The sequence below is a fragment of the Antennarius striatus genome, chromosome 22 (assembly GCF_040054535.1).
Source record: "Antennarius striatus isolate MH-2024 chromosome 22, ASM4005453v1, whole genome shotgun sequence".
Taxonomy (NCBI): domain Eukaryota; kingdom Metazoa; phylum Chordata; class Actinopteri; order Lophiiformes; family Antennariidae; genus Antennarius; species Antennarius striatus.
Genome location: NC_090797.1, coordinates 13621112 through 13643595, shown reverse-complemented (window position 1 = coordinate 13643595; position 22484 = coordinate 13621112). Strand labels below are relative to the sequence as shown.

Sequence of the window (22484 nt, the reverse complement as noted above, 5' to 3'; positions counted from 1 at the left end):
ACCACAGTTGATAAACCAGGAGGTAACCGATAGCTAGCCGAGCTGGTAGCGCAGCCCACTGTCGTGACAGGAATAAAAAAGAGCAAATCTTGTGAATGACATGCGAAAGACAAAAACACTCGGTTGGGCATGTCAAAGTTAGATTAACTGCAAAACATTGTAATCACAAGATTGGGGGTCAAAATAACATCCCAGGGACACAGATTGTTTGTGAAATCAAGACAGGTAGCTTCACCTCTCATCGGAAGACTGCAGTGGCAAATAGTTCAAACATATTGTTTATCAGGGTAACGTGGCAAAGACCTCGGGGACATCGTCGTCTATAGTCAAAGCCTCACAAAAAAGATTCATTGGAAAACTCCCAACGCAAGGGAGCTGATTAAGGCCCTACATTTGCTGCCCGTGGTTTCCCAGGCCTCTCACGATGGGTGCATGGCTTCATCCTCCTCTCTTACTGCCATGATGTACTGTACTTGCAAGTCAAGTTCACTCAATGGTTGGCTCTATGGCTTACTGAAACCCAGGTGGGTGAAAATGGACAGCTATTCTGCTTAACCACATGATGCTGTGTGTAATTTTGACCTGTGAGCAGTGGAGAAAAGCTGCAGTTGTCAGAAGTGGGATTTGAACCCACGCCTCCAGGGGAGACTGCGACCTTAACGCAGCGCCTTAGACCGCTCGGCCATCCTGACGACTTGCATGGTAAGTTCACCTACGTCAAACCAAGACGCATTGATAGTAAATTTAAATGCACAATCCTCAAGCTGTAATGCAAGTCACCAGTCTGAAATTCAACTGTTCCACCATACGGCATGGGTTTCTGCTGCAAGAGATGATGACAATCACCTAATGGCACCACAAGACCACACCGTTTCTCCAAAGGAGCATTTCACGTGATGGACCAGTACAGACGAGTATGCATATTGAGAGACTCTCAATGTTTCTCTTGGGTGTATTGGATAGGTGGTTTTGGCGCTGCGTCCACAATTTGAGACAACCTAAGCCAAAGTTTAAAGTACCAGTATGGGTCACGTCAAACACATTTCTTCAGAGTACAACTTGTTGAGCTATTTTTCAGTCCCACACCATTAAGTCAAAAGGCCTTTTGCATTGGCCGGGAATCGAACCCGGGCCTCCCGCGTGGCAGGCGAGAATTCTACCACTGAACCACCAATGCTTCAAAGTCCTGATAACATGGACTAATTAAAAACGCATCCAAATCAGTCCACAACTACATAGTCATGACCATTTGCATAGAAATTGATGGTCTGTAGAGACTGAAATCTTTGGAGTTTGATCATCACCTGATTAGTCCTCAATCCAAAGTTTTAGTAAAATACTCTGACTTCATTTAGTTGGAATAAGATGTTTGGGACGTTATTCATGTTGACGTTGTAATGTAGCTTGACTATTGGTGACTGCTATCTCTGCAATTGCAAATAAGTGTCAGAGCCGATAGGAAAGGAACAATAACATAACTTTGACAATGCAATAGCTGTGTTTTTGACGGTGAGAGCCTTGGACCTAATGGAAAGCACTGAAAACTGTCTGGCGATGATCCAACAAGGGGACCACAGTTGATAAACCAGGAGGTAACCGATAGCTAGCCGAGCTGGTAGCGCAGCCCACTGTCGTGACAGGAATAAAAAAGAGCAAATCTTGTGAATGCCATGCGAAAGACAAAAACACTCGGTTGGGCATGTCAAAGTTAGATTAACTGCAAAACATTGTAATCACAAGATTGGGGGTCAAAATAACATCCCAGGGACACAGATTGTTTGTGAAATCAAGACAGGTAGCTTCACCTCTCATCGGAAGACTGCAGTGGCAAATAGTTCAAACATATTGTTTATCAGGGTAACGTGGCAAAGACCTCGGGGACATCGTCGTCTATAGTCAAAGCCTCACAAAAAAGATTGTTTGGAAAACTCCCAACGCAAGGGAGCTGGTTAAGGCCCTACATTGGCTGCCCGTGGTCTCCCAGCCCTCTCACGATGGGTGCATGGCTTCATCCTCCTCTCTTACTGCCATGATGTACTGTACTTGCAAGTCAAGTTCACTCAATGGCCTACTGAAACTCAGGTGGGTGAAAATGGACAGCTATTCTGCTTAACCACATGATGCTGTGTGTAATTTTGACCTGTGAGCAGTGGAGAAAAGCTGCAGTTGTCAGAAGTGGGATTTGAACCCACGCCTCCAGGGGAGACTGCGACCTGAACGCAGCGCCTTAGACCGCTCGGCCATCCTGACGACTTGCTGTGTAAGTTCACCTACGTCAAACCAAGACGCATCGATAGTAAATTTAAATGTACAATCCTCAAGCTGTAATGCAAGTCACCAGTCTGAAATTCAACTGTTCCATCATACGGCATGGGTTTCTGCTGCAAGAGACGATGACAATCACCTAATGGCACCACAGGACCACACCGTTTCTCCAAAGGAGCATTTCACGTGATGGACCAGTACAGACAAGTATTCATATTGAGAGACTCTCAATGTTTCTCTTGGGTGTATTGGACAGTTGGTTTCGGCGCTGCGTCCACAATTTGAGACAACCTAAGCCAAAGTTTAAAGTACCGGTATGGGTCACGTCAAACACATTTCTTCAAAGTACAACTTGTTGAGCTATTTTTCAATCCCACACCATTAAGTCAAAAGGCCTTTTGCATTGGCCGGGAATCGAACCCAGGCCTCCCGCGTGGCAGGCGAGAATTCTACCACTGAACCACCAATGCTTCAAAGTCCTGATAACATGGACTAATCAAAAACGCATCCAAATCAGTCCACAACTACATAGTCATGACCATTTGCATAGAAATTGATGGTCTGTAGAGACTGAAATCTTTGGAGTTTGATCATCACCTGATTAGTCCTCAATCCAAAGTTTTAGTAAAATACTCTGACTGCATTTAGTTGGAATAAGATGTTTGGGACGTTATTCACGTTGACGTTGTAATGTAGCTTGACTATTGGTGACTGCTATCTCTGCAATTGCAAATAAGTGTCAGAGCCGATAGGAAAGGAACAATAACATAACTTTGACAATGCAATAGCTGTGTTTTTGACGGTGAGAGCCTTGGACCTAATGGAAAGCACTGAAAACTGTCTGGCGGTGATCCAACAAGGGGACCACAGTTGATAAACCAGGAGGTAACCGATAGTTAGCCGAGCTGGTAGCGCAGCCCACTGTCGTGACAGGAATAAAAAAGAGCAAATCTTGTGAATGACATGCGAAAGACAAAAACACTCGGTTGGGCATGTCAAAGTTAGATTAACTGCAAAACATTGTAATCACAAGATTGGGGGTCAAAATAACATCCCAGGGACACAGATTGTTTGTGAAATCAAGACAGGTAGCTTCACCTCTCATCGGAAGACTGCAGTGGCAAATAGTTCAAACATATTGTTTATCAGGGTAACGTGGCAAAGACCTCGGGGACATCGTCGTCTATAGTCAAAGCCTCACAAAAAAGATTCATTGGAAAACTCCCAACGCAAGGGAGCTGATTAAGGCCCTACATTCGCTGCCCGTGGTTTCCCAGGCCTCTCACGATGGGTGCATGGCTTCATCCTCCTCTCTTACTACCATGATGTACTGTACTTGCAAGTCAAGTTCACTCAATGGTTGGCTCTATGGCTTACTGAAACCCAGGTGGGTGAAAATGGACAGCTATTCTGCTTAACCACATGATGCTGTGTGTAATTTTGACCTGTGAGCAGTGGAGAAAAGCTGCAGTTGTCAGAAGTGGGATTTGAACCCACGCCTCCAGGGGAGACTGCGACCTGAACGCAGCGCCTTAGACCGCTCGACCATCCTGACGACTTGCTGTGTAAGTTCACCTACGTCAAACCAAGACGCATCGATAGTAAATTTAAATGTACAATCCTCAAGCTGTAATGCAAGTCACCAGTCTGAAATTCAACTGTTCCATCATACGGCATGGGTTTCTGCTGCAAGAGACGATGACAATCACCTAATGGCACCACAAGACCACACCGTTTCTCCAAAGGAGCATTTCACGTGATGGACCAGTACAGACAAGTATGCATGTTGAGAGACTCTCAATGTTTCTCTTGGGTATATTGGATAGTTGGTTTCGGCGCTGCGTCCACAATTTGAGACAACCTAAGCCAGTTTAAAGTTTAAAGTACCAGTATGGGTCACGTCAAACACATTTCTTCAGAGTACAACTTGTTGAGCTATTTTTCAGTCCCACACCATTAAGTCAAAAGGCCTTTTGCATTGGCCGGGAATCGAACCCGGGCCTCCCGCGTGGCAGGCAAGAATTCTACCACTGAACCACCAATGCTTCAAAGTCCTGATAACATGGACTAATCAAAAACGCATCCAAATCAGTCCACAGCTACATAGTCATGACCATTTGCATAGAAATTGATGGTCTATAGAGACTGAAATCTTTGGAGTTTGATCATCCCCTGATTAGTCCTCAATCCAAAGTTTTAGTAAAATACTCTTACTGCATTTAGTTGGATTGAAAAAAAAACAAAAACAAAAACACTCGGTTGGGCATGTCAAAGTTAGATTAACTGCAAAACATTGTAATCACAAGATTGGGGGTCAAAATAACATCCCAGGGACACAGATTGTTTGTGAAATCAAGACAGGTAGCTTCACCTCTCATCGGAAGACTGCAGTGGCAAATAGTTCAAAAATATTGTTTATCAGGGTAACGTGGCAAAGACCTCGGGGACATCGTCGTCTATAGTCAAAGCCTCACAAAAAAGATTGTTTGGATGGACCAGTACAGACAAGTATTCATATTGAGAGACTCTCAATGTTTCTCTTGGGTGTATTGGACAGTTGGTTTCGGCGCTGCGTCCACAATTTGAGACAACCTAAGCCAAAGTTTAAAGTACCGGTATGGGTCACGTCAAACACATTTCTTCAAAGTACAACTTGTTGAGCTATTTTTCAATCCCACACCATTAAGTCAAAAGGCCTTTTGCATTGGCCGGGAATCGAACCCAGGCCTCCCGCGTGGCAGGCGAGAATTCTACCACTGAACCACCAATGCTTCAAAGTCCTGATAACATGGACTAATCAAAAACGCATCCAAATCAGTCCACAACTACATAGTCATGACCATTTGCATAGAAATTGATGGTCTGTAGAGACTGAAATCTTTGGAGTTTGATCATCACCTGATTAGTCCTCAATCCAAAGTTTTAGTAAAATACTCTGACTGCATTTAGTTGGAATAAGATGTTTGGGACGTTATTCACGTTGACGTTGTAATGTAGCTTGACTATTGGTGACTGCTATCTCTGCAATTGCAAATAAGTGTCAGAGCCGATAGGAAAGGAACAATAACATAACTTTGACAATGCAATAGCTGTCTTTTTGACGGTGAGAGTCTTGGACCTAATGGAAAGCACTGAAAACTGTCTGGCGGTGATCCAACAAGGGGACCACAGTTGATAAACCAGGAGGTAACCGATAGTTAGCCGAGCTGGTAGCGCAGCCCACTGTCGTGACAGGAATAAAAAAGAGCAAATCTTGTGAATGACATGCGAAAGACAAAAACACTCGGTTGGGCATGTCAAAGTTAGATTAACTGCAAAACATTGTAATCACAAGATTGGGGGTCAAAATAACATCCCAGGGACACAGATTGTTTGTGAAATCAAGACAGGTAGCTTCACCTCTCATCGGAAGACTGCAGTGGCAAATAGTTCAAACATATTGTTTATCAGGGTAACGTGGCAAAGACCTCGGGGACATCGTCGTCTATAGTCAAAGCCTCACAAAAAAGATTCATTGGAAAACTCCCAACGCAAGGGAGCTGATTAAGGCCCTACATTCGCTGCCCGTGGTTTCCCAGGCCTCTCACGATGGGTGCATGGCTTCATCCTCCTCTCTTACTGCCATGATGTACTGTACTTGCAAGTCAAGTTCACTCAATGGTTGGCTCTATGGCTTACTGAAACCCAGGTGGGTGAAAATGGACAGCTATTCTGCTTAACCACATGATGCTGTGTGTAATTTTGACCTGTGAGCAGTGGAGAAAAGCTGCAGTTGTCAGAAGTGGGATTTGAACCCACGCCTCCAGGGGAGACTGCGACCTGAACGCAGCGCCTTAGACCGCTCGACCATCCTGACGACTTGCTGTGTAAGTTCACCTACGTCAAACCAAGACGCATCGATAGTAAATTTAAATGTACAATCCTCAAGCTGTAATGCAAGTCACCAGTCTGAAATTCAACTGTTCCATCATACGGCATGGGTTTCTGCTGCAAGAGACGATGACAATCACCTAATGGCACCACAAGACCACACCGTTTCTCCAAAGGAGCATTTCACGTGATGGACCAGTACAGACAAGTATGCATGTTGAGAGACTCTCAATGTTTCTCTTGGGTATATTGGATAGTTGGTTTCGGCGCTGCGTCCACAATTTGAGACAACCTAAGCCAAAGTTTAAAGTACCAGTATGGGTCACGTCAAACACATTTCTTCAGAGTACAACTTGTTGAGCTATTTTTCAGTCCCACACCATTAAGTCAAAAGGCCTTTTGCATTGGCCGGGAATCGAACCCGGGCCTCCCGCGTGGCAGGCAAGAATTCTACCACTGAACCACCAATGCTTCAAAGTCCTGATAACATGGACTAATCAAAAACGCATCCAAATCAGTCCACAACTACATAGTCATGACCATTTGCATAGAAATTGATGGTCTATAGAGACTGAAATCTTTGGAGTTTGATCATCCCCTGATTAGTCCTCAATCCAAAGTTTTAGTAAAATACTCTTACTGCATTTAGTTGGATTGAGATGTTTGGGACGTTATTCACGTTGACGTTGTAATGTAGCTTGACTATTGATGACTGCTATCTCTGCAATTGCAAATAAGTGTCAGAGCCGATAGGCAAGGAACAATAACATAACTTTGACAATGCAATAGCTGTGTTTTTGACGGTGAGAGCCTTGGACCTAATGGAAAGCACTGAAAACTGTCTGGCGATGATCCAACAAGGGGACCACAGTTGATAAACCAGGAGGTAACCGATAGCTAGCCGAGCTGGTAGCGCAGCCCACTGTCGTGACAGGAATAAAAAAGAGCAAATCTTGTGAATGACATGCGAAAGACAAAAACACTCGGTTGGGCATGTCAAAGTTAGATTAACTGCAAAACATTGTAATCACAAGACTGGGGGTCAAAATAACATCCCAGGGACACAGAATGTTTGTGAAATCAAGACAGGTAGCTTCACCTCTCATCGGAAGACTGCAGTGGCAAATAGTTCAAACATATTGTTTATCAGGGTAACGTGGCAAAGACCTCGGGGACATCGTCGTCTATAGTCAAAGCCTCACTGGAAATCTCCCAACGCAAAGGAGCTGGTTAAGGCCCTACATTGGCTGCCCGTGGTCTCCCAGGCCTCTCACGATGGGTGTATGGCTTCATCCTCCTCTCTTACTGCCATGATGTACTGTACTTGCAAGTGATAGCAAGTGATAGACGCATTGATAGTAAATTTCAATGCACAATCCTCAAGCTGTAATGCAAGTCACCAGTCTGAAATTCAACTGTTCCACCATACGGCACGGGTTTCTGCTGCAAGAGATGATGACAATCACCTAATGGCACCACAGGACCACACCGTTTCTCCAAAGGAGCATTTCACGTGATGGACCAGTACAGACAAGTATGCATATTGAGAGACTCTTAGTATTTCTCTTGGGTGTATTGGATAGTTGGTTTCGGCGCTGCGTCCACAATTTGAGACAACCTAAGCCAAAGTTTAAAGTACCAGTATGGGTCACGTCAAACACATTTCTTCAGAGTACAACTTGTTGAGATATTTTTCAGTCCCACACCATTAAGTCAAAAGGCCTTTTGCATTGGCCGGGAATCGAACCCGGGCCTCCCGCGTGGCAGGCAAGAATTCTACCACTGAACCATCAATACTTCAAAGTCCTGATAACATGGACTAATCAAAAACGCATCCAAATCAGTCCACAACTACATAGTCATGACCATTTGCATAGAAATTGATGGTCTGTAGAGACTGAAATCTTTGGAGTTTGATCATCCCCTGATTAGTCCTCAATCCAACGTTTTAGTAAAATACTCTGACTGCATTTAGTTGGAATAAGATGTTTGGGACGTTATTCACGTTGACGTTGTAATGTAGCTTGACTATTGGTGACTGCTATCTCTGCAATTGCAAATAAGTGTCAGAACCGATAGGAAAGGAACAATAACATAACTTTGACAATGCAATAGCTGTGTTTTTGACGGTGAGAGCCTTGGACCTAATGGAAAGCACTGAAAACTGTCTGGCGATGATCCAAAAAGGGGACCACAGCTGATAACCCAGGAGGTAACCGATAGCTAGCCGAGCTGGTAGCGCAGCCCACTGTCGTGACAGGAATAAAAAAGAGCAAATCTTGTGAATGACATGCGAAAGACAAAAACACTCGGTTGGGCATGTCAAAGTTAGATTAACTGCAAAACATTGTAATCAAAAGACTGGGGGTCAAAATAACATCCCAGGGAAACATATTGTTTGTGAAATCAAGACAGGTAGCTGCACCTCTCATCGGAAGACTGCAGTGGCAAATAATTGAAACATATTGTTTATCAGGGTAACGTGGCAAAGACTTCGGGGACATCGTCGTCTATAGTCAAAGCCTCACAAAAAAGATTCATTGGAAAACTCCCAACGCAAGGGAGCTGGTTAAGGCCCTACATTGGCTTCCCGTGGTCTCCCAGGCCTCTCACGATGGGTGCATGGCTTCATCCTCCTCTCTTACTGCCATGATGTACTGTACTTGCAAGTCAAGTTCACTCAATGGCCTACTGAAACTCAGGTGGGTGAAAATGGACAGCTATTCTGCTTAACCACATGATGCTGTGTGTAATTTTGACCTGTGAGCAGTGGAGAAAAGCTGCAGTTGTCAGAAGTGGGATTTGAACCCACGCCTCCAGGGGAGACTGCGACCTGAACGCAGCGCCTTAGACCGCTCGGCCATCCTGACGACTATCTTGGTAAGTTCACCTACGTCAAACCAAGACGCATTGATAGTAAATTTAAATGTACAATCCTCAAGCTGTAATGCAAGTCACCAGTCTGAAATTCAACTGTTCCACCATACGGCATGGGTTTCTGCTGCAAGAGACGATGACAATCACTTAATGGCACCACAGGACCACACCGTTTCTCCAAAGGAGCATTTCACGTGATGGACCAGTACAGACAAGTATGCATATTGAGAGACTCTCAATATTTCTCTTGGGTGTATTGGATAGTTGGTTTCGGCACTGCGTCCACAATTTGAGACAACCTAAGCCAAAGTTTAAAGTACCAGTATGGGTCACGTCAAACACATTTCTTCAGAGTACAACTTGTTGAGCTATTTTTCAGTCCCACACCATTAAGTCAAAAGGCCTTTTGCATTGGCCGGGAATCGAACCCGGGCCTCCCGCGTGACAGGCAAGAATTCTACCACTGAACCACCAATGCTTCAAAGTCCTGATAACATGGACTAATCAAAAACGCATCCAAATCAGTCCACAACTACATAGTCATGACCATTTGCATAGAAATTGATGGTCTATAGAGACTGAAATCTTTGGAGTTTGATCATCCCCTGATTAGTCCTCAATCCAAAGTTTTAGTAAAATACTCTTACTGCATTTAGTTGGATTGAGATGTTTGGGACGTTATTCACGTTGACGTTGTAATGTAGCTTGACTATTGGTGACTGCTATCTCTGCAATTGCAAACAAGTGTCAGAGCCGATAGGAAAGGAACAATAACATAACTTTGACAATGCAATAGCTGTGTTTTTGACGGTGAGAGCCTTGGACCTAATGGAAAGCACTGAAAACTGTCTGGCGATGATCCAACAAGGGGACCACATTTGATAAACCAGGAGGTAACCGATAGCTAGCCGAGCTGGTAGCGCAGCCCACTGTCGTGACAGGAATAAAAAAGAGCAAATCTTGTGAATGACATGCGAAAGACAAAAACACTCGGTTGGGCATGTCAAAGTTAGATTAACTGCAAAACATTGTAATCACAAGATTGGGGGTCAAAATAACATCCCAGGGACACAGATTGTTTGTGAAATCAAGACAGGTAGCTTCACCTCTCATCGGAAGACTGCAGTGGCAAATAGTTCAAACATATTGTTTATCAGGGTAACGTGGCAAAGACCTCGGGGACATCGTCGTCTATAGTCAAAGCCTCAATAAAACGATTCATTGGAAAACTCCCAACGCAAGGGAGCTGATAAAGGCCCTACATTGGCTGCCCGTGGTTTCCCAGGCCTCTCACGATGGGTGCATGGCTTCATCCTCCTCTCTTACTGCCATGATGTACTGTACTTGCAAGTCAAGTTCACTCAATGGTTGGCTCTATGGCTTACTGAAACTCAGGTGGGTGAAAATGGACAGCTATTCTGCTTAACCACATGATGCTGTGTGTAATTTTGACCTGTGAGCAGTGGAGAAAAGCTGCAGTTGTCAGAAGTGGGATTTGAACCCACGCCTCCAGGGGAGACTGCGACCTGAACGCAGCGCCTTAGACCGCTCGGCCATCCTGACGACTTGCTGTGTAAGTTCACCTACGTCAAACCAAGACGCATCGATAGTAAATTTAAATGTACAATCCTCAAGCTGTAATGCAAGTCACCAGTCTGAAATTCAACTGTTCCATCATACGGCATGGGTTTCTGCTGCAAGAGACGATGACAATCACCTAATGGCACCACAAGACCACACCGTTTCTCCAAAGGAGCATTTCACGTGCTGGACCAGTACAGACAAGTATTCATATTGAGAGACTCTCAATGTTTCTCTTGGGTGTATTGGACAGTTGGTTTCGGCGCTGCGTCCACAATTTGAGACAACCTAAGCCAAAGTTTAAAGTACCAGTATGGGTCACGTCAAACACATTTCTTCAAAGTACAACTTGTTGAGCTATTTTTCAGTCCCACACCATTAAGTCAAAAGGCCTTTTGCATTGGCCGGGAATCGAACCCGGGCCTCCCGCGTGGCAGGCGAGAATTCTACCACTGAACCACCAATGCTTCAAAGTCCTGATAACATGGACTAATCAAAAACACATCCAAATCAGTCCACAACTACATAGTCATGACCATTTGCATAGAAATTGATGGCCTATAGAGACTGAAATCTTTGGAGTTTGATCATCCCCTGATTAGTCCTCAATCCAAAGTTTTAGTAAAATACTCTTACTGCATTTAGTTGGATTGAGACTTTTGGGACGTTATTCACGTTGACGTTGTAATGTAGCTTGACTATTGGTGACTGCTATCTCTGCAATTGCAAACAAGTGTCAGAGCCGATAGGAAAGGAACAATAACATAACTTTGACAATGCAATAGCTGTGTTTTTGACGGTGAGAGCCTTGGACCTAATGGAAAGCACTGAAAACTGTCTGGCGATGATCCAACAAGGGGACCACATTTGATAAACCAGGAGGTAACCGATAGCTAGCCGAGCTGGTAGCGCAGCCCACTGTCGTGACAGGAATAAAAAAGAGCAAATCTTGTGAATGACATGCGAAAGACAAAAACACTCGGTTGGGCATGTCAAAGTTAGATTAACTGCAAAACATTGTAATCACAAGATTGGGGGTCAAAATAACATCCCAGGGACACAGATTGTTTGTGAAATCAAGACAGGTAGCTTCACCTCTCATCGGAAGACTGCAGTGGCAAATAGTTCAAACATATTGTTTATCAGGGTAACGTGGCAAAGACCTCGGGGACATCGTCGTCTATAGTCAAAGCCTCACAAAAACGATTCATTGGAAAACTCCCAACGCAAGGGAGCTGATTAAGGCCCTACATTGGCTGCCCGTGGTTTCCCAGGCCTCTCACGATGGGTGCATGGCTTCATCCTCCTCTCTTACTGCCATGATGTACTGTACTTGCAAGTCAAGTTCACTCAATGGTTGGCTCTATGGCTTACTGAAACTCAGGTGGGTGAAAATGGACAGCTATTCTGCTTAACCACATGATGCTGTGTGTAATTTTGACCTGTGAGCAGTGGAGAAAAGCTGCAGTTGTCAGAAGTGGGATTTGAACCCACGCCTCCAGGGGAGACTGCGACCTGAACGCAGCGCCTTAGACCGCTCGGCCATCCTGACGACTTGCTGTGTAAGTTCACCTACGTCAAACCAAGACGCATCGATAGTAAATTTAAATGTACAATCCTCAAGCTGTAATGCAAGTCACCAGTCTGAAATTCAACTGTTCCATCATACGGCATGGGTTTCTGCTGCAAGAGACGATGACAATCACCTAATGGCACCACAAGACCACACCGTTTCTCCAAAGGAGCATTTCACGTGATGGACCAGTACAGACAAGTATGCATGTTGAGAGACTCTCAATGTTTCTCTTGGGTGTATTGGATAGTTGGTTTCGGCGCTGCGTCCACAATTTGAGACAACCTAAGCCAAAGTTTAAAGTACCGGTATGGGTCACGTCAAACACATTTCTTCAGAGTACAACTTGTTGAGCTATTTTTCAGTCCAACACCATTAAGTCAAAAGGCCTTTTGCATTGGCCGGGAATCGAACCCGGGCCTCCCGCGTGGCAGGCGAGAATTCTACCACTGAACCACCAATGCTTCAAAGTCCTGATAACATGGACTAATCAAAAACACATCCAAATCAGTCCACAACTACATAGTCATGACCATTTGCATAGAAATTGATGGTCTGTAGAGACTGAAATCTTTGGAGTTTGATCATCACCTGATTAGTCCTCAATCCAAAGTTTTAGTAGAATACTCTGACTGCATTTAGTTGGAATAAGATGTTTGGGACGTTATTCACGTTGACGTTGTAATGTAGCTTGACTATTGGTGACTGCTATCTCTGCAATTGCAAATAAGTGTCAGAGCTGATAGGAAAGGAACAATAACATAACTTTGACAATGCAATAGTTGTGTTTTTGACGGTGAGAGCCTTGGACCTAATGGAAAGCACTGAAAACTGTCTGGCGATGATCCAACAAGGGGACCACATTTGATAAACCAGGAGGTAACCGATAGCTAGCCGAGCTGGTAGCGCAGCCCACTGTCGTGACAGGAATAAAAAAGAGCAAATCTTGTGAATGACATGCGAAAGACAAAAACACTCGGTTGGGCATGTCAAAGTTAGATTAACTGCAAAACATTGTAATCACAAGACTGGGGGTCAAAATAACATCCCAGGGACACAGAATGTTTGTGAAATCAAGACAGGTAGCTTCACCTCTCATCGGAAGACTGCAGTGGCAAATAGTTCAAACATATTGTTTATCAGGGTAACGTGGCAAAGACCTCGGGGACATCGTCGTCTATAGTCAAAGCCTCACAAAAACGATTCATTGGAAAACTCCCAACGCAAGGGAGCTGGTTAAGGCCCTACATTGGCTGCCCGTGGTCTCCCAGCCCTCTCACAATGGGTGCATGGCTTCATCCTCCTCTCTTACTGCCATGATGTACTGTACTTGCAAGTCAAGTTCACTCAATGGCCTACTGAAACTCAGGTGGGTGAAAATGGACAGCTATTCTGCTTAACCACATGATGCTGTGTGTAATTTTGACCTGTGAGCAGTGGAGAAAAGCTGCAGTTGTCAGAAGTGGGATTTGAACCCACGCCTCCAGGGGAGACTACGACCTGAACGCAGCGCCTTAGACCGCTCGGCCATCCTGACGACTAGCTTGGTAAGTTCACCTACGTCAAACCAAGACGCATTGATAGTAAATTTAAATGTACAATCCTCAAGCTGTAATGCAAGTCACCAGTCTGAAATTCAACTGTTCCACCATACGGCATGGGTTTCTGCTGCAAGAGATGATGACAATCACCTAATGGCACCACAGGACCACACCGTTTCTCCAAAGGAGCATTTCACGTGATGGACCAGTACAGACAAGTATGCATATTGAGAGACTCTCAATATTTCTCTTGGGTGTATTGGATAGTTGGTTTCGGCGCTGCGTCCACAATTTGAGACAACCTAAGCCAAAGTTTAAAGTACCAGTATGGGTCACGTCAAACACATTTCTTCAGAGTACAACTTGTTGAGCTATTTTTCAGTCCCACACCATTAAGTCAAAAGGCCTTTTGCATTGGCCGGGAATCGAACCCGGGCCTCCCGCGTGGCAGGCGAGAATTCTACCACTGAACCACCAATGCTTCAAAGTCCTGATAACATGGACTAATCAAAAACACATCCAAATCAGTCCACAACTACATAGTCATGACCATTTGCATAGAAATTGATGGTCTGTAGAGACTGAAATCTTTGGAGTTTGATCATCCCCTGATTAGTCCTCAATCCAAAGTTTTAGTAAAATACTCTGACTTCATTTAGTTGGAATAAGATGTTTGGGACGTTATTCACGTTGACGTTGTAATGTAGCTTGACTATTGGTGACTGCTATCTCTGCAATTGCAAATAAGTGTCAGAGCCGATAGGAAAGGAACAATAACATAACTTTGAATATGCAATAGCTGTGTTTTTGACGGTGAGAGCCTTGGACCTAATGGAAAGCACTGAAAACTGTCTGGCGATGATCCAACAAGGGGACCACAGTTGATAAACCAGGAGGTAACCGATAGCTAGCCGAGCTGGTAGCGCAGCCCACTGTCGTGACAGGAATAAAAAAGAGCAAATCTTGTGAATGACATGCGAAAGACAAAAACACTCGGTTGGGCATGTCAAAGTTAGATTAACTGCAAAACATTGTAATCACAAGACTGGGGGTCAAAATAAAATCCCAGGGACACAGAATGTTTGTGAAATCAAGACAGGTAGCTTCACCTCTCATCGGAAGACTGCAGTGGCAAATAGTTCAAACATATTGTTTATCAGGGTAACGTGGCAAAGACCTCGGGGACATCGTCGTCTATAGTCAAAGCCTCACAAAAACGATTCATTGGAAAACTCCCAACGCAAGGGAGCTGGTTAAGGCCCTACATTGGCTGCCCGTGGTCTCCCAGCCCTCTCACAATGCGTGCATGGCTTCATCCTCCTCTCTTACTGCCATGATGTACTGTACTTGCAAGTCAAGTTCACTCAATGGCCTACTGAAACTCAGGTGGGTGAAAATGGACAGCTATTCTGCTTAACCACATGATGCTGTGTGTAATTTTGACCTGTGAGCAGTGGAGAAAAGCTGCAGTTGTCAGAAGTGGGATTTGAACCCACGCCTCCAGGGGAGACTACGACCTGAACGCAGCGCCTTAGACCGCTCGGCCATCCTTACGACTAGCTTGGTAAGTTCACCTACGTCAAACCAAGACGCATTGATAGTAAATTTAAATGTACAATCCTCAAGCTGTAATGCAAGTCACCAGTCTGAAATTCAACTGTTCCATCATACGGCATGGGTTTCTGCTGCAAGAGATGATGACAATCACCTAATGGCACCACAGGACCACACCGTTTCTCCAAAGGAGCATTTCACGTGATGGACCAGTACAGACAAGTATTCATATTGAGAGACTCTCAATATTTCTCTTGGGTGTATTGGATAGTTGGTTTCGGCGCTGCGTCCACAATTTGAGACAACCTAAGCCAAAGTTTAAAGTACCGGTATGGGTCACGTCAAACACATTTCTTCAAAGTACAACTTGTTGAGCTATTTTTCAATCCCACACCATTAAGTCAAAAGGCCTTTTGCATTGGCCGGGAATCGAAACCAGGCCTCCCGCGTGGCAGGCGAGAATTCTACCACTGAACCACCAATGCTTCAAAGTCCTGATAACATGGACTAATTAAAAACACATCCAAATCAGTCCACAACTACATAGTCATGACCATTTGCATAGAAATTGATGGTCTGTAGAGACTGAAATCTTTGGAGTTTGATCATCACCTGATTAGTCCTCAATCCAAAGTTTTAGTAAAATACTCTGACTGCATTTAGTTGGAATAAGATGTTTGGGACGTTATTCACGTTGACGTTGTAATGTAGCTTGACTATTGGTGACTGCTATCTCTGCAATTGCAAATAAGTGTCAGAGCCGATAGGAAAGGAACAATAACATAACTTTGACAATGCAATAGCTGTGTTTTTGACGGTGAGAGACTTGGACCTAATGGAAAGCACTGAAAACTGTCTGGCGGTGATCCAACAAGGGGACCACAGTTGATAAACCAGGACGTAACCGATAGCTAGCCGAGCTGGTAGCGCAGCCCACTGTCGTGACAGGAATAAAAAAGAGCAAATCTTGTGAATGACATGCGAAAGACAAAAACACTCGGTTGGGCATGTCAAAGTTAGATTAACTGCAAAACATTGTAATCACAAGATTGGGGGTCAAAATAACATCCCAGGGACACAGAATGTTTGTGAAATCAAGACAGGTAGCTTCACCTCTTATCGGAAGACTGCAGTGGCAAATAGTTCAAACATATTGTTTATCAGGGTAATGTGGCAAAGACCTCGGGGACATTGTCGTCTATAGTCAAAGCCTCACAAAAAAGATTCATTGGAAAACTCCCAACGCAAGGGAGCTGGTTAAGGCCCTACATTGGCTGCCCGTGGTCTCCCAGGCCTCTCACGATGGGTGCATGGCTTCATCCTCCTCTCTTACTGCCATGATGTACTGTACTTGCAAGTCAAGTTCACTCAATGGTTGGCTCTATGGCTTACTGAAACTCAGGTGGGTGAAAATGGACAGCTATTCTGCTTAACCACATGATGCTGTGTGTAATTTTGACCTGTGAGCAGTGGAGAAAAGCTGCAGTTGTCAGAAGTGGGATTTGAACCCACGCCTCCAGGGGAGACTGCGACCTGAACGCAGCGCCTTAGACCGCTCGGCCATCCTGACGACTTGCTGTGTAAGTTCACCTACGTCAAACCAAGACGCATCGATAGTAAATTTAAATGTACAATCCTCAAGCTGTAATGCAAGTCACCAGTCTGAAATTCAACTGTTCCATCTGCTGCAAGAGACGATGACAATCACCTAATGGCACCACAAGACCACACCGTTTCTCCAAAGGAGCATTTCACGTGATGGACCAGTACAGACAAGTATTCATATTGAGAGACTCTCAATGTTTCTCTTGGGTGTATTGGACAGTTGGTTTCGGCGCTGCGTCCACAATTTGAGACAACCTAAGCCAAAGTTTAAAGTACCAGTATGGGTCACGTTAAACACATTTCTTCAAAGTACAACTTGTTGAGCTATTTTTCAGTCCCACACCATTAAGTCAAAAGGCCTTTTGCATTGGCCAGGAATCGAACCCAGGCCTCCCGCGTGGCAGGCAAGAATTCTACCACTGAACCACCAATGCTTCAAAGTCCTGATAACATGGACTAATCAAAAACGCATCCAAATCAGTCCACAACTACATAGTCATGACCATTTGCATAGAAATTGATGGTCTGTAGAGACTGAAATCTTTGGAGTTTGATCATCACCTGATTAGTCCTCAATCCAAAGTTTTAGTAAAATACTCTGACTGCATTTAGTTGGAATAAGATGTTTGGGACGTTATTCACGTTGACGTTGTAATGTAGCTTGACTATTGGTGACTGCTATCTCTGCAATTGCAAATAAGTGTCAGAGCCGATAGGAAAGGAACAATAACATAACTTTGACAATGCAATAGCTGTGTTTTTGACGGTGAGAGCCTTGGACCTAATGGAAAGCACTGAAAACTGTCTGGCGGTGATCCAACAAGGGGACCACAGTTGATAAACCAGGAGGTAACCGATAGCTAGCCGAGCTGGTAGCGCAGCCCACTGTCGTGACAGGAATAAAAAAGAGCAAATCTTGTGAATGACATGCGAAAGACAAAAACACTCGGTTGGGCATGTCAAAGTTAGATTAACTGCAAAACATTGTAATCACAAGATTGGGGGTCAAAATAACATCCCAGGGACACAGATTGTTTGTGAAATCAAGACAGGTAGCTTCACCTCTCATCGGAAGACTGCAGTGGCAAATAGTTCAAACATATTGTTTATCAGGGTAACGTGGCAAAGACCTCGGGGACATCGTCGTCTATAGTCAAAGCCTCACAAAAAAGATTCATTGGAAAACTCCCAACGCAAGGGAGCTGATTAAGGCCCTACATTCGCTGCCCGTGGTTTCCCAGGCCTCTCACGATGGGTGCATGGCTTCATCCTCCTCTCTTACTGCCATGATGTACTGTACTTGCAAGTCAAGTTCACTCAATGGCCTACTGAAACTCAGGTGGGTGAAAATGGACAGCTATTCTGCTTAACCACATGATGCTGTGTGTAATTTTGACCTGTGAGCAGTGGAGAAAAGCTGCAGTTGTCAGAAGTGGGATTTGAACCCACGCCTCCAGGGGAGACTGCGACCTGAACGCAGCGCTTTAGACCGCTCGGCCATCCTGACGACTTGCTGTGTAAGTTCACCTATGTCAAACCAAGACGCATCGATAGTAAATTTAAATGTACAATCCTCAAGCTGTAATGCAAGTCACCAGTCTGAAATTCAACTGTTCCATCATACGGCATGGGTTTCTGCTGCAAGAGACGATGACAATCACCTAATGGCACCACAGGACCACACCGTTTCTCCAAAGGAGCATTTCACGTGATGGACCAGTACAGACAAGTATTCATATTGAGAGACTCTCAATGTTTCTCTTGGGTGTATTGGACAGTTGGTTTCGGCGCTGCGTCCACAATTTGAGACAACCTAAGCCAAAGTTTAAAGTACCGGTATGGGTCACGTCAAACACATTTCTTCAAAGTACAACTTGTTGAGCTATTTTTCAATCCCACACCATTAAGTCAAAAGGCCTTTTGCATTGGCCGGGAATCGAACCCAGGCCTCCCGCGTGGCAGGCGAGAATTCTACCACTGAACCACCAATGCTTCAAAGTCCTGATAACATGGACTAATTAAAAACGCATCCAAATCAGTCCACAACTACATAGTCATGACCATTTGCATAGAAATTGATGGTCTGTAGAGACTGAAATCTTTGGAGTTTGATCATCACCTGATTAGTCCTCAATCCAAAGTTTTAGTAAAATACTCTGACTGCATTTAGTTGGAATAAGATGTTTGGGACGTTATTCACGTTGACGTTGTAATGTAGCTTGACTATTGGTGACTGCTATCTCTGCAATTGCAAATAAGTGTCAGAGCCGATAGGAAAGGAACAATAACATAACTTTGACAATGCAATAGCTGTGTTTTTGACGGTGAGAGCCTTGGACCTAATGGAAAGCACTGAAAACTGTCTGGCGGTGATCCAACAAGGGGACCACAGTTGATAAACCAGGAGGTAACCGATAGCTAGCCGAGCTGGTAGCGCAGCCCACTGTCGTGACAGGAATAAAAAAGAGCAAATCTTGTGAATGACATGCGAAAGACAAAAACACTCGGTTGGGCATGTCAAAGTTAGATTAACTGCAAAACATTGTAATCACAAGATTGGGGGTCAAAATAACATCCCAGGGACACAGATTGTTTATGAAATCAAGACAGGTAGCTTCACCTCTCATCGGAAGACTGCAGTGGCAAATAGTTCAAACATATTGTTTATCAGGGTAACGTGGCAAAGACCTCGGGGACATCGTCGTCTATAGTCAAAGCCTCACAAAAAAGATTCATTGGAAAACTCCCAACGCAAGGGAGCTGATTAAGGCCCTACATTCGCTGCCCGTGGTTTCCCAGGCCTCTCACGATGGGTGCATGGCTTCATCCTCCTCTCTTACTGCCATGATGTACTGTACTTGCAAGTCAAGTTCACTCAATGGTTGGCTCTATGGCTTACTGAAACCCAGGTGGGTGAAAATGGACAGCTATTCTGCTTAACCACATGATGCTGTGTGTAATTTTGACCTGTGAGCAGTGGAGAAAAGCTGCAGTTGTCAGAAGTGGGATTTGAACCCACGCCTCCAGGGGAGACTGCGACCTTAACGCAGCGCCTTAGACCGCTCGGCCATCCTGACGACTTGCTGTGTAAGTTCACCTACGTCAAACCAAGACGCATCGATAGTAAATTTAAATGTACAATCCTCAAGCTGTAATGCAAGTCACCAGTCTGAAATTCAACTGTTCCATCATACGGCATGGGTTTCTGCTGCAAGAGACGATGACAATCACCTAATGGCACCACAGGACCACACCGTTTCTCCAAAGGAGCATTTCACGTGATGGACCAGTACAGACAAGTATTCATATTGAGAGACTCTCAATGTTTCTCTTGGGTGTATTGGACAGTTGGTTTCGGCGATGTGCCTACAATTTGAGACAACCTAAGCCAAAGTTTAAAGTACCGGTATGGGTCACGTCAAACACATTTCTTCAAAGTACAACTTGTTGAGCTATTTTTCAATCCCACACCATTAAGTCAAAAGGCCTTTTGCATTGGCCGGGAATCGAACCCAGGCCTCCCGCGTGGCAGGCGAGAATTCTACCACTGAACCACCAATGCTTCAAAGTCCTGATAACATGGACTAATCAAAAACGCATCCAAATCAGTCCACAACTACATAGTCATGACCATTTGCATAGAAATTGATGGTCTGTAGAGACTGAAATCTTTGGAGTTTGATCATCACCTGATTAGTCCTCAATCCAAAGTTTTAGTAAAATACTCTGACTGCATTTAGTTGGAATAAGATGTTTGGGACGTTATTCACGTTGACGTTGTAATGTAGCTTGACTATTGGTGACTGCTATCTCTGCAATTGCAAATAAGTGTCAGAGCCGATAGGAAAGGAACAATAACATAACTTTGACAATGCAATAGCTGTGTTTTTGACGGTGAGAGCCTTGGACCTAATGGAAAGCACTGAAAACTGTCTGGCGGTGATCCAACAAGGGGACCACAGTTGATAAACCAGGAGGTAACCGATAGCTAGCCGAGCTGGTAGCGCAGCCCACTGTCGTGACAGGAATAAAAAAGAGCAAATCTTGTGAATGACATGCGAAAGACAAAAACACTCGGTTGGGCATGTCAAAGTTAGATTAACTGCAAAACATTGTAATCACAAGATTGGGGGTCAAAATAACATCCCAGGGACACAGATTGTTTGTGAAATCAAGACAGGTAGCTTCACCTCTCATCGGAAGACTGCAGTGGCAAATAGTTCAAACATATTGTTTATCAGGGTAACGTGGCAAAGACCTCGGGGACATCGTCGTCTATAGTCAAAGCCTCACAAAAAAGATTCATTGGAAAACTCCCAACGCAAGGGAGCTGATTAAGGCCCTACATTCGCTGCCCGTGGTTTCCCAGGCCTCTCACGATGGGTGCATGGCTTCATCCTCCTCTCTTACTGCCATGATGTACTGTACTTGCAAGTCAAGTTCACTCAATGGCCTACTGAAACTCAGGTGGGTGAAAATGGACAGCTATTCTGCTTAACCACATGATGCTGTGTGTAATTTTGACCTGTGAGCAGTGGAGAAAAGCTGCAGTTGTCAGAAGTGGGATTTGAACCCACGCCTCCAGGGGAGACTGCGACCTGAACGCAGCGCCTTAGACCGCTCGGCCATCCTGACGACTTGCTGTGTAAGTTCACCTACGTCAAACCAAGACGCATCGATAATAAATTTAAATGTACAATCCTCAAGCTGTAATGCAAGTCACCAGTCTGAAATTCAACTGTTCCATCATACGGCATGGGTTTCTGCTGCAAGAGACGATGACAATCACCTAATGGCACCACAGGACCACACCGTTTCTCCAAAGGAGCATTTCACGTGATGGACCAGTACAGACAAGTATTCATATTGAGAGACTCTCAATGTTTCTCTTGGGTGTATTGGACAGTTGGTTTCGGCGCTGCGTCCACAATTTGAGACAACCTAAGCCAAAGTTTAAAGTACCGGTATGGGTCACGTCAAACACGTTTCTTCAAAGTACAACTTGTTGAGCTATTTTTCAATCCCACACCATTAAGTCAAAAGGCCTTTTGCATTGGCCGGGAATCGAACCCAGACCTCCCGCGTGGCAGGCGAGAATTCTACCACTGAACCACCAATGCTTCAAAGTCCTGATAACATGGACTAATTAAAAACGCATCCAAATCAGTCCACAACTACATAGTCATGACCATTTGCATAGAAATTGATGGTCTGTAGAGACTGAAATCTTTGGAGTTTGATCATCACCTGATTAGTCCTCAATCCAAAGTTTTAGTAAAATACTCTGACTGCATTTAGTTGGAATAAGATGTTTGGGACGTTATTCACGTTGACGTTGTAATGTAGCTTGACTATTGGTGACTGCTATCTCTGCCATTGCAAATAAGTGTCAGAGCCGATAGGAAAGGAACAATAACATAACTTTGACAATGCAATAGCTGTGTTTTTGACGGTGAGAGCCTTGGACCTAATGGAAAGCACTGAAAACTGTCTGGCGGTGATCCAACAAGGGGACCACAGTTGATAAACCAGGAGGTAACCGATAGCTAGCCGAGCTGGTAGCGCAGCCCACTGTCGTGACAGGAATAAAAAAGAGCAAATCTTGTGAATGACATGCG

General features: G+C 44.5%; 25 non-coding genes across 25 annotated transcripts; all 25 read right to left on the bottom strand.

The window, feature by feature from the left end:
• Positions 1-609: 609 nt before the first annotated feature.
• trnal-aag (transfer RNA leucine (anticodon AAG)) lies at positions 610-692 on the bottom strand. The gene has a single exon. It is a non-coding gene; the product is annotated as a tRNA-Leu (tRNA).
• A 414-nt stretch (positions 693-1106) lies between these two features.
• Positions 1107-1177, bottom strand: trnag-gcc (transfer RNA glycine (anticodon GCC)). The gene has a single exon. It is a non-coding gene; the product is annotated as a tRNA-Gly (tRNA).
• Positions 1178-2167: 990 nt separating this feature from the next.
• Positions 2168-2250, bottom strand: trnal-cag (transfer RNA leucine (anticodon CAG)). Its single transcript has one exon. It is a non-coding gene; the product is annotated as a tRNA-Leu (tRNA).
• Positions 2251-2664: 414 nt separating this feature from the next.
• trnag-gcc (transfer RNA glycine (anticodon GCC)) lies at positions 2665-2735 on the bottom strand. Its single transcript has one exon. It is a non-coding gene; the product is annotated as a tRNA-Gly (tRNA).
• Positions 2736-3737: 1002 nt separating this feature from the next.
• On the bottom strand, positions 3738-3820 carry trnal-cag (transfer RNA leucine (anticodon CAG)). Its single transcript has one exon. It is a non-coding gene; the product is annotated as a tRNA-Leu (tRNA).
• Positions 3821-4239: 419 nt separating this feature from the next.
• On the bottom strand, positions 4240-4310 carry trnag-gcc (transfer RNA glycine (anticodon GCC)). Its single transcript has one exon. It is a non-coding gene; the product is annotated as a tRNA-Gly (tRNA).
• A 655-nt stretch (positions 4311-4965) lies between these two features.
• Positions 4966-5036, bottom strand: trnag-gcc (transfer RNA glycine (anticodon GCC)). The gene has a single exon. It is a non-coding gene; the product is annotated as a tRNA-Gly (tRNA).
• Positions 5037-6038: 1002 nt separating this feature from the next.
• On the bottom strand, positions 6039-6121 carry trnal-cag (transfer RNA leucine (anticodon CAG)). The gene has a single exon. It is a non-coding gene; the product is annotated as a tRNA-Leu (tRNA).
• A 414-nt stretch (positions 6122-6535) lies between these two features.
• trnag-gcc (transfer RNA glycine (anticodon GCC)) lies at positions 6536-6606 on the bottom strand. The gene has a single exon. It is a non-coding gene; the product is annotated as a tRNA-Gly (tRNA).
• A 2316-nt stretch (positions 6607-8922) lies between these two features.
• Positions 8923-9005, bottom strand: trnal-cag (transfer RNA leucine (anticodon CAG)). The gene has a single exon. It is a non-coding gene; the product is annotated as a tRNA-Leu (tRNA).
• Positions 9006-9419: 414 nt separating this feature from the next.
• Positions 9420-9490, bottom strand: trnad-guc (transfer RNA aspartic acid (anticodon GUC)). The gene has a single exon. It is a non-coding gene; the product is annotated as a tRNA-Asp (tRNA).
• Positions 9491-10492: 1002 nt separating this feature from the next.
• Positions 10493-10575, bottom strand: trnal-cag (transfer RNA leucine (anticodon CAG)). The gene has a single exon. It is a non-coding gene; the product is annotated as a tRNA-Leu (tRNA).
• A 414-nt stretch (positions 10576-10989) lies between these two features.
• trnag-gcc (transfer RNA glycine (anticodon GCC)) lies at positions 10990-11060 on the bottom strand. The gene has a single exon. It is a non-coding gene; the product is annotated as a tRNA-Gly (tRNA).
• A 1002-nt stretch (positions 11061-12062) lies between these two features.
• On the bottom strand, positions 12063-12145 carry trnal-cag (transfer RNA leucine (anticodon CAG)). Its single transcript has one exon. It is a non-coding gene; the product is annotated as a tRNA-Leu (tRNA).
• Positions 12146-12559: 414 nt separating this feature from the next.
• trnag-gcc (transfer RNA glycine (anticodon GCC)) lies at positions 12560-12630 on the bottom strand. Its single transcript has one exon. It is a non-coding gene; the product is annotated as a tRNA-Gly (tRNA).
• A 990-nt stretch (positions 12631-13620) lies between these two features.
• Positions 13621-13703, bottom strand: trnal-cag (transfer RNA leucine (anticodon CAG)). Its single transcript has one exon. It is a non-coding gene; the product is annotated as a tRNA-Leu (tRNA).
• A 414-nt stretch (positions 13704-14117) lies between these two features.
• trnag-gcc (transfer RNA glycine (anticodon GCC)) lies at positions 14118-14188 on the bottom strand. Its single transcript has one exon. It is a non-coding gene; the product is annotated as a tRNA-Gly (tRNA).
• Positions 14189-15178: 990 nt separating this feature from the next.
• On the bottom strand, positions 15179-15261 carry trnal-cag (transfer RNA leucine (anticodon CAG)). The gene has a single exon. It is a non-coding gene; the product is annotated as a tRNA-Leu (tRNA).
• A 1487-nt stretch (positions 15262-16748) lies between these two features.
• On the bottom strand, positions 16749-16831 carry trnal-cag (transfer RNA leucine (anticodon CAG)). Its single transcript has one exon. It is a non-coding gene; the product is annotated as a tRNA-Leu (tRNA).
• Positions 16832-18290: 1459 nt separating this feature from the next.
• trnal-cag (transfer RNA leucine (anticodon CAG)) lies at positions 18291-18373 on the bottom strand. The gene has a single exon. It is a non-coding gene; the product is annotated as a tRNA-Leu (tRNA).
• A 414-nt stretch (positions 18374-18787) lies between these two features.
• trnag-gcc (transfer RNA glycine (anticodon GCC)) lies at positions 18788-18858 on the bottom strand. Its single transcript has one exon. It is a non-coding gene; the product is annotated as a tRNA-Gly (tRNA).
• Positions 18859-19860: 1002 nt separating this feature from the next.
• Positions 19861-19943, bottom strand: trnal-aag (transfer RNA leucine (anticodon AAG)). Its single transcript has one exon. It is a non-coding gene; the product is annotated as a tRNA-Leu (tRNA).
• Positions 19944-20357: 414 nt separating this feature from the next.
• trnag-gcc (transfer RNA glycine (anticodon GCC)) lies at positions 20358-20428 on the bottom strand. Its single transcript has one exon. It is a non-coding gene; the product is annotated as a tRNA-Gly (tRNA).
• A 990-nt stretch (positions 20429-21418) lies between these two features.
• On the bottom strand, positions 21419-21501 carry trnal-cag (transfer RNA leucine (anticodon CAG)). The gene has a single exon. It is a non-coding gene; the product is annotated as a tRNA-Leu (tRNA).
• Positions 21502-21915: 414 nt separating this feature from the next.
• trnag-gcc (transfer RNA glycine (anticodon GCC)) lies at positions 21916-21986 on the bottom strand. Its single transcript has one exon. It is a non-coding gene; the product is annotated as a tRNA-Gly (tRNA).
• Positions 21987-22484: the final 498 nt, after the last annotated feature.